We start from the raw sequence: 10,373 nt of genomic DNA, 5'->3' as shown, positions 1-10,373 counted from the left end.
ATGTTGATTACTTTACTGCGGTCTAGTTTCGCTCTGGAAACTGGAGATTTCAATTTCTGGGTAGCCATAATTAAGCTCGAATTTGATATATCGTGAAAGAAGTGGGGTCATTCGTAACGATAACCATTATCGATATAATTCCAAAGTAAAAGTAAATTACCTTTGGAAAATTTTTTTCCACTTTATAAGTTATTACCAACATTACGCGCATGCCGGTAATGTATGCGTGTAATGTCGGTAAAAAATTACCGGCAGGCATGAAACGTCGGTAGCAAATGTCGCCAAAATGAGATTCGGTGCACTTCGTAATCGAAAACCAGATCAGCTGCCATTTCGTTATTTCACTATCAAATCTCATGGGACTGGACTCAAAATGTGTGTTTCATCACCGCCGAGTGACATCATACCGGATAGTTGGATCCATTCAGTACAACTGTGAAAATTTGGCCAATTTCTATGGGTGGTAACCAATCTGTAAATTTTTTTTTCAAATTTTGAAAAACTAAAAATACGCTCCACTTTTTGCCAAAATAAGGCATTAATTGCCCAAGTTTCACTCTGATCGTTTGAGCGGTGTAGGAGTTTTGCTTCCCCGCGTTTTCGAGGTGTACAACGCTTCTTTATAAGCACCTCAATCATTTTCTTAAATGTATGAGCTGATTCCTACTCACCCATCCTGGATGCTACAACGTCGAATGCATTGTGCAAAGAACAGTAACTAGTACTGTACAGTCGCATCACGTTTTGATTAGCACCGATCCGTAGATCGTGATCAATAAGCCAGTGTTTGTTAAAACAACGTTGACGTAACGTTCGACACTTCAAGAGTTTCGCTATTTGGTTTGAAGTTTGCAATGCGGTGTTGTGTATCCGTAGAGCGCAGAAACTGACGTATATTCAATGGTTTCTGCATTGGCTTTTGCTGCAGGGATTTACTACGGTAACTTTGTCCAGCAGTTGGATGAAATGGACCCTGCGAAGTGGAAATTGCATTAAGTTGATTTTCAAGTTGTCACCCTAATTAAAAATTTTTAGTTTCAAACATTCATGCAATTAAAACCACCTCCATATGCTGAATTGTGTTATGGTGAAATCTTCTAAGTGTATATTTTATGCATGTTTATTACGGAGGTTCTTACTTCAATTTCTATTTGAATTTTGAACAGTTTCGACTTTAGAATTAAATCAGATTCGATTTTTTTTTTTTTTTTTTTTTTTTCTCTAATAAATCCGTTAAAAATTTCAGATCTCTATCTCGGTGGAAAACGATGCCACCGTGATCACAGCATTTTTCTTGCATTGAAATAATTTAAATCTTTCGTAAATTTCTGATTCCATCCGAGATAACATAAAAAATTGTTAACATTAAAAAATTTGGATAATGTATGGCAAATTTCTTTTACAATTAGATAACATTTCATGATATATACGTGAATTTGTTGATTTAAAATTGGTTGCATCAATGCACAATAGATCTATAGAACTTATGAATCTCCAAAGTCTTCTGGAGAATAGTATATAAGAATAGTTCCCATAAATTTTACGCTGATACGAATTGTGCTGTTGAATTTTCCAACTCCTGTAACTACGGTGTAATAAATGATTTTTTCAGTTATAAAATGTTTCTTAGGGTGACATTTCCTGACAAGTCAAATGAGTGGGGTTAAAATTTAAAGTAACAGTGGTTGACTGTAAAAAGAAACTCATCCATGAGGTTTGACTGGGTTACAATCCGGAAATGCCCGAAATATGGACGTGGAAAAACAATAAAAGATATGAATCTTACCTTTGAAAAGTGTGTCTCTTGTGTGCAACACAGTGACAAGCATTAAGAGTGCACATCCGAGTAGAACATTTTAAAAATCGATTTTTGTTTTCGTTCACCGTTTCGTTACTAAGGTGAAAAAAAAAAATAAATAAATAAATAAATCCATACGCAGCGAACTTTTTATTTTAGATCAACCGACTGTCCAAAATCCTAGGCACGGCAAACCATATCAGTACGGAACATGTTTTACACTAACTACTGTAACAACGTTACGAGTGGATAAATTTTGATGAAAAAATTACTGAATATACCTTGATATATAAAATTTGAAATAAAAAAAAAACGGATGGAATCGAATGAGCAGTTTTTGAGATAAAAATCCTCGAAACTTTTCTACTTCTCTAACCATCTACTCGGATGTGCCCTGTTAAATCATTGCATGCATCTGCCAGGGCACTACGATATTATCAGAATTAATTACACAAGTTTTAATGGTGGATTTGGATTTATTAACACGATGTAACTAACGAAGTGAGCTGCCAGCGCTTTGCGGTGTTACGGTGAACGTAGCTTATACGTTCAAGATTGAATTATTTAAAACGAAACTTTGTTGCATTGATGAGTTAGCAGCAGAGAGCTGAAAATTGAAATTATCGGATTTTCTATAGTTCATTGTATGCACTTGAATTAACTATGACAAGTAGAAACGCTTTGAAATGTGTTTATTGAACGTATAGGCCAACAGCCGATTACACCATGGCTGTTAGAAAATGTCATGAATATTCCGCCAAGGGCTGGCATGGCTTTTAATATAATTAACGTGAGCTTTAAAGGTTTGAAAAAATGTAGGCAAATTAGTTAGTTTCAGCAAAATGACATTTTGTATATCAAAAAAAAACGAACAAACAAACTAAAAATAATCATAAAACATCAAAATATCGAAAATGGATCATTCCACTAAAAAAATCATAACTCAATGAATTTTCAAAATTTTCAGTTACAAATTGACTGACTAACACTTAAGACACAGATATTCAAGAAAAAAAAGACACAGATACTGCGGAATGAAAAAAAGGTATTTATTTGAGTGAGTGAAATTGAATTTTTAGGAAAAAAACATTTTTTATCTCGGATCAAATCAGATCACGATAATAAAATTTTATTGTACTTTGATCGTACTTCCGTTTCTTTAAAAAAAAAATATGTATAGATCATGTATAATATTAGAAATCGTATGACAAAACGACAGAATGGAGAAAGTTTTATTCTCTATCTGCCTTGCCAGTAATCAAATTCAATAAGTATGATTATTGTTTGAATATAAGAGTCTGTCTTAACCTGGAGGTCGAGGTAACTGCAGACAAAGTAATTAATTCATGACCAATATTGATGTATAATCTCTGTATTCATGAGGCTCTTTCATGAGTAAAAAGTGTTCTTTATACACGGTTATTGTAAATTTTCCGAGACAATTAGTCGTCAGACATTTACATATCAATGGTTCAGATCTCTGCTAAAATTCATTCGCGGCATGTTTCGATGTAGATGAACAAGTAAGAAGTTCTTTGTGAGAAGAACGGAATTTGAAAATTTTTGGTTTTGGTATTTTCGGGGTAAAGTGTCTAATACAAGTTTCCAATATTCATTCCTGAGTCTAAGGTTGCATAGTGTGAGAAAACTATTTCAATTAATATGTGGTTAGAAATGTTACTTATAACGTTAACCAGGTTTAAACAAATAAATTATGCAAACAGATTTAATTCAAGTATTTTCTGATAACTGGAGAAATCATTTTATTCAACATTCATCTGAGAATGCATCGTTTTATCTATTAGGTGATCCAAAAATTTGCATATCAAATGAACCATTTCCGACAAAACAGGTTTATTATAAATCTTTATTCATTTATCCATTCGTATAACTTAAAAATTCTTTTAACAAATTAAAATACGACTAACGATTAACGTTAGACCTCGTGACTTAGCTGTGTGACTATCAATTAATGACAATGCCTCTCGGCTTGTTTCGTTTATCTGATGATTCTTGCTGACCAAAACGATGACGGATGATTCTTGAATGTAAATTTTGTCCATCTTTTGATATCGCATAGTAAAAACTGACGTACAATTCGCGAAGATGTCTTTCGAATTCATGTTTTGAACGCTCCTTTTTTATAACCTGATGTCAAATTCAACTTTAACCTCTAGGACGGCAAAATCTGCGAGGCCCATAACATCTCTAATGAATCTCAAACTGAAAAACCATTCCTATCAGGTGTTAGCAGCCTCAATGTGCAAATGGTACCGAGAGGTTTGTATGAAGAATTGTTTGTCTCTGAAGGATGATTTCAACACTCCGACGTGTCTGGAAGACGTTTCAGTAAAGCAAGAGAGGTGACAATGGAGAAGAACATTTTTACAATATTGGAAAAGCACAGGTTCACAGCTATTTCAAGAATATAAACAACGCCATAAAAGAGATCACAGATATATATGCCTGAAGAACAGATTTTCCAAGAAGGTTGGATCAGATACACGGACACAGTGGCTGACAGACTAGATTATCCTTCGGAAGTCCTGAGTCTATGCAATTCAAGTGTGTCCCTTGTGTGCCACACAGTGACAAGCATTAAGGGGCACATCCGAGTAGAATATTTTAAAAATCGATTTTCTTTTTCCTCTGTTTTGTTTCTAAAAGTTTGAAGTATGAAGAATATTGTGTGTAAATTGCATAATGAAATTCAAAGAATTGTAGAAGTTGCTGCCGATTCGCCGAACTTTTAACTCGATTATCTCAAAACTACGTTTCCGAGTCCGTTTCTAGCATATCTCGAAAACGGCACGACCAATTGTTACCAAATTTGGACACAAAGTTGAAGGCTTCTGCACTGTCTACGTCCAATTTAAAAGAAATCTGATACTAAAAAGTACTTGACTGATGATGAAAATTAAGTCTATTAGAAGAAAAGCTTATATATCTCAAAGATACTGAATATCCTTGGCCCGCTCGGAGGCCTCACAAACTAGGCTATTCAGCCTGGTACAAGAAATTGTACCCTTGGAGATATGTTGCAGATTGGACTCTGAATCCCCCAGCTGTTGAGATTGTCTTGGGTAAATTACAAAAAGTTTTCCAAACTAGACAGGATGTGCTCGTATTGGCGTAACAATAGAGGCAGAATATTTTCTCACACAGTTATATGGCTCGATAAACGAGACATGCCACGTAGATCGAGGAAGCCACCGCAAGACGATTTGTTTATTAATCACGATTCGAGTGACATGCAGTACGGGGCAATCGTACCTCAAGTTGTAGTTTCTGGAACTTTGACTCGTCGAGCTACCGAGTCAACTTGGATGACTGCGTCGAATGCTCACATAGAACGTGTCGGCTCCGAGTTACGTGCAATGATACAAGCACCACCTGGATACAACATTGTTGGTGCTGACGTAGACTCGCAGGAACTTTGGATAGCGTCTATTCTTGGGGATGCATACCGTGCTCGAATTCACGGCGCCACACCTTTTGGTTGGATGACATTGATTGGCAGTAAAACGAACGGGACGGACATGCATAGTGTAACGGCAAAGGCAGTTGGAATATCGAGGGATCATGCAAAAGTAATAAATTATGCGAGGATATATGGCGACGGTCAAAAATTTGCCACTGGACTGCTGAAGCAGTTTAATCCTTCGATGCCGGAAACAGAAGCTATTTCAAAAGCTAAGAAAATGTTCACCATGACAAAAGGAAACCGTGTTTTTCGATTGAAACAAGAATACATCGGCAAAGATATCGAGGACATACCTTTCCCCAGCTATAAGGCTTTACGGATAGCACAACTTCATGGGAAAACCATTCAAGAGATGCTCGTAAATAGAAGGGTGAGTGCACCAGGCAATGAAAGGTCACCGATGAATGAACAGTGTCACTGTTTTCGTGAAAAAATAGGGTATTCCTGTTGACATTTATTTTTGCAATTTGTTCCCATCAAAAAACTTGCATAATTGGAGTGAGTAACCTTTTTCTTGGCTAAATAAAAGAAAAATACCTGCATTACAGTACGTCTAAATTTTCTATTGCTTATTCTAAACGGAGAAAGTTGGTTAAATGTTGTAATAATAGATAAAATTCGATTGCTGCGGTATTACGGCATAAATCATAAGTGACGATTTGTATGCCTGCAAAAAATAAAATCATAAATTTATCAAGCAACCATTTTCGATGTAAATTACTTCGACCTTAACCTCGCGTTACTAAACAGTCATACGCCAGACGTTCAACATTGCTTGAAGCGGTTTTACTTTACGGAGCGATTCTTCGTCATGGATATAATATGCACAAAATTTGATACGATTTACATGTGGAAAACTGAGTTCACCGTTAATTATCTCTTAGTACTTTGTTAACTCTGTTATACATTCAGCAAACCACACAGTTATGCAAATATTTTTATAACTGCTATTCTTAAGAGTTTGATTGTGGATTTAGAAATATTTCGGAACAGTGAGTTACACGGTAATAACTAACCATCACCAGTCCATGAAAAACTGCAGTCTTTAAAAAATTCGAACCCATAACTAATAAATCAAGATTTCTCATGTGCAGTATTATTATATTGAAGCAAACAGATTTTCATTCCGAGTTCAGCTCTCGTCACTTCATTTGCGTTCCAGAGATTTCGAGTAGCATCTCAATTGTCGTATCTACATACCTGTAATAATAAGAACATAAAAGCACGCAGGAATAGATATTGCTTACATAATGTAATTCAGCCTTCCGTTACACACTGAAATGTTTTTTTTTTTTTCTTGATCGATGATAACGCGTTACGACTTACTTTCATGTACGGATCCATCAACAATTTCTGGATACAAGCAGGAGTGCGCATTAAGGATGATATATCATCGATTAATTAGCTTCAATTTGCGGAAATTTTTATATTCTAAGAGTAATATCACTACTGTTCAGAGCCTGAGTAGAAGCCAATGGAGAATGGAATAGAAAAAAATAATGATCGAAAGCCCAGCTTGCATCAATGCATCTCAATTTCCATACAATATACAAAGTGGTCCGTTTGAGTTGAGACAGCAGAATATATTGAGAACAACGCATTTTAGAGAATGATGTTTACTGTAAAAGTTCCATCGTTCGAAGGGGACAAAACACTGTGCTATTATCGTACTTTTCATTCGGTAAAGGTTTACAATGTCAATGTCATTTGGGGATCAGCATTGGTTTTTTTTCAGTAGGAAGGTGTACTCATTTTAGAAATAGAAAACTTTTGTTGAAAATTGTTTTTTGAAGACATCAATTTTTCATGATAACTTAGAATTACTATAATTTATGACGATTCCAATATTTCGTTCCAATCGATTATTATCAAGAAAATGGTTATATAAAGTACAGTGTAATAGCGTTGTTAACTTTTCTTTTGGAATCACCGCAGAGATAAAAATTACTTCAATTTTTTCTGCGATAGTTGGATAATCCGCCTTAATAAGATCACTTATTAAGGAAGTTAACGAGTAATCACGATACAGAGAAAAACTGAAAAGTTTTTCAGTCCGGAATCGCAAAACGTTCCAAGTTGAAAAAACCTTGTAAGACCTTCCAACTACGATAGCACTTTCGAACCATGAAACACTTGTTGCAATCGTCGTTCTCTAAAATGCATTGATCTCAAGACATTCAGCTGTCCCTATTTAATTGCATCACTGTCTATAATATGACTGTATCATGTGTGTCTTAACGTGTAGGAAGGAGGTCGTTTTCTCGTACATGGTCGTCCCAATCCATGCCAGGATGTTGAAATTGCTATGTTATACATGAAACTTACTCGAACCGGATTTCGTCTTCCTTTATGGCTAGGTTGTGCTATAGAGTAGGTGCCAAAAATGGTGGACTATAGAGCACGAAGTTCAGTACTTCCAACATAAAGTAGACCAGATACGAAGAGACTTCAGTGCCGTTTTGTCAACTTCACGTTGTTTCACCTGCGAATTCAAACTTCGAAAACTGTGGTTTTTTCACAGTCGATAAATCCATCGACTGCCCATTCGAGATAATAAATTATGAAGCCGATCCAGCGAACCACCATAGCGCTGTACCTACCAACGCGCGATACTATGGTTCTCAGTAGCATATGGTTAATTTTATTTTTCGGACACTGGTCAAGCAACAGCTCAAATTGCTTGAAATACTTGCGCCTCAAACATCGGCCATAGAGAGCTCGTTGCCTAATTAAAAATGTACGCTATTAGCAAAATGGATGAGGCTGTTACTGAGATACTTATAATAAGTTGGGTGTGTATAGTAAATATCACAGTACCATGCGACAACAAAATATACCCGTCCATGATTTAAGCAAGCTCTTCCAATTACGGAAAATCAAATTTTCCCAAAGTAACATAGCCGAGTACACGCAGAACCACTTTTCATCGGAGACTCGATCACTTCTATGACCAAGGAAGGCTGTCAAGGAGACCGTAATTGCAGTTGCGGTGCAAGACGCTCTCGACGATTCCTGAGACATGTTGGACCAAAGGCGAATCAGTGCTGTAGTAATGAGTCAGAGTACTCAGAGTGGTGCGTTGGAGGTTCAGATGGATGTATATGAAGAAAATGAAAAACTCGACGAGACTTTACCTCCAAAAAAGTGATTCAAGACGCGTAACGTACCCAACGACGTACGTTCGAGCCCACGAGAGATGAAAAATTGTTTGTTCACAAGATTTTTTAGACCCATTGTCAAGCATTAGCTCGTATCAGGTTCGATGAAGAGTCTAAGCGACTTCAGACAGACGTGAGAATACTTACACCTCAACCATCAGCCATGAAGCATTATGAATCAGAAATATCGCAACGTAGGTTCAGTTTCGTATCAGTTTGGCAGCTCTTTTCTGATCGTCTTGATGTTGACTTCGTCGTAACAGAAGCCAACGCCAGGTTCTCTTGGTTGTGGCTTTCCTTCTTGATCCTCTTACGCATGGCATCAAAGCCTCGTCGAGATTTTCGAATTCCTCACATTCATCTTTCTGAACTTCCAACGTTTCACTCTGACTCATTACTGCGACGCCATTTTCCTGTGGTTTAACATGACCCAGTAATCGTCGGGAGCTTCGTCCACCGCAACCGCAATCTTCCTACCTTCCTTCCTTGGTTATAGAAGGAATCCATTTTCATCCTTGATGAAAAGTGGTTGTGCCTGACCTCGCCCATGTTGCTTTGGGAGAATTTGGTTTTCCCTCACTGGACAAGCTTGCGTAAATCACTGGCGTGTATATTTTGTCGTCGCATGGTGTTGTGATGTTTACTATTTACACGATAATTACTATGAGCATCTTGATGATGGCCCGATACCTCATGAATAACAATTGTTTCATATTTCGTGCCACCTGAACAAGAATAAATCGAAAAATATCAACTAAAATACTAAACTTCTTCGAGGAAGAACGAAGTGACCTCATGAATAACAATTATTTTTTTTCTTTGTGCTCCTCGATTCATCCTGATTCTGGTGGCACGAAAAATGAAACTCGTTCACGCAAGTGCGATCCTTTAGTCGGCATTAGTGCTACTATCTGAGAAAAAATTCACATCATCATACCATGCGATTTTGACTAATTGTATATCCTTGAAATTCGACTTTTTTCCATTCAACGGAAATGCAATTTGTTTATATCACCTGATATAATATGTAAATTTTTTCTCACATAGCAACACTAATTCTCACTCAAACCTCGCAGTTATAGATTTTCTTGAACATTACTACTCTTACAGCAAAATATATACTGAGAATTTGCCCGAAACACGTGTATTTTGAATGAGAAAAATCCTCCCTCTTACAGGGGTACGAGATAAAGTAGAGATAAAAATTTGAAAAAATGTTGGAATTGTTTTTTAATTAAATGCTGCACAATACTATACAGATTGATCGAAGTGCTGTTTTCCATGCTATTAAGACCGTCCGTAATACGATCATTGGACTAAAATAAGAAAGCTCTCTTAAGCTATAGCGATAATTAAGTTAGAAATTAAGGTTGATCTCTTGTGATCCCCATTTTTCAGGTCCTGATGTCACTTCTGTCCAATAAAGATTAGCTTGATTATATGCTCAGGCTCTTCCCTCTACTCCATAATGGTTTTTATGCCCGAACGAGTTATAGTTCACAAATTACCCGCAAAATGACTCTTTTGTTATTCAAACCCTGACCATTCTTTCTCGGATTCTGCCTCCTCTACTGCAATTCAATAAAACGTCCATCCAAAAACTCAAATAACATTTAAGGAATAATATTATTACACTGCAATCTCTAAAACATAATTAACTGTCATCGCCACGGTACGTAAATCTTTTTAAATATTCATGGTTCGAAAGTAACTATAGAAGCGAAAAACGAAAATATTAAAAAAAAAAACTGTTGATTTTGGTTGCGGTAGATCAAAAACACATTGTCAAATACCCTGTTGTATCATGTAGCTGTTACATCATGAGCATGGTGCGAAAAATCTTTGTGCTTGAAATATTTTTTTGATAACTACCATTTTTGCATCACCGTGAGTCACGATTGTTCAAAAATGTAGTCAATCCAAAGGATACGAA

The sequence above is a fragment of the Diprion similis genome, chromosome 1 (genome assembly GCF_021155765.1).
Source record: "Diprion similis isolate iyDipSimi1 chromosome 1, iyDipSimi1.1, whole genome shotgun sequence".
Taxonomy (NCBI): domain Eukaryota; kingdom Metazoa; phylum Arthropoda; class Insecta; order Hymenoptera; family Diprionidae; genus Diprion; species Diprion similis.
This window is presented reverse-complemented; position numbering follows the sequence as displayed.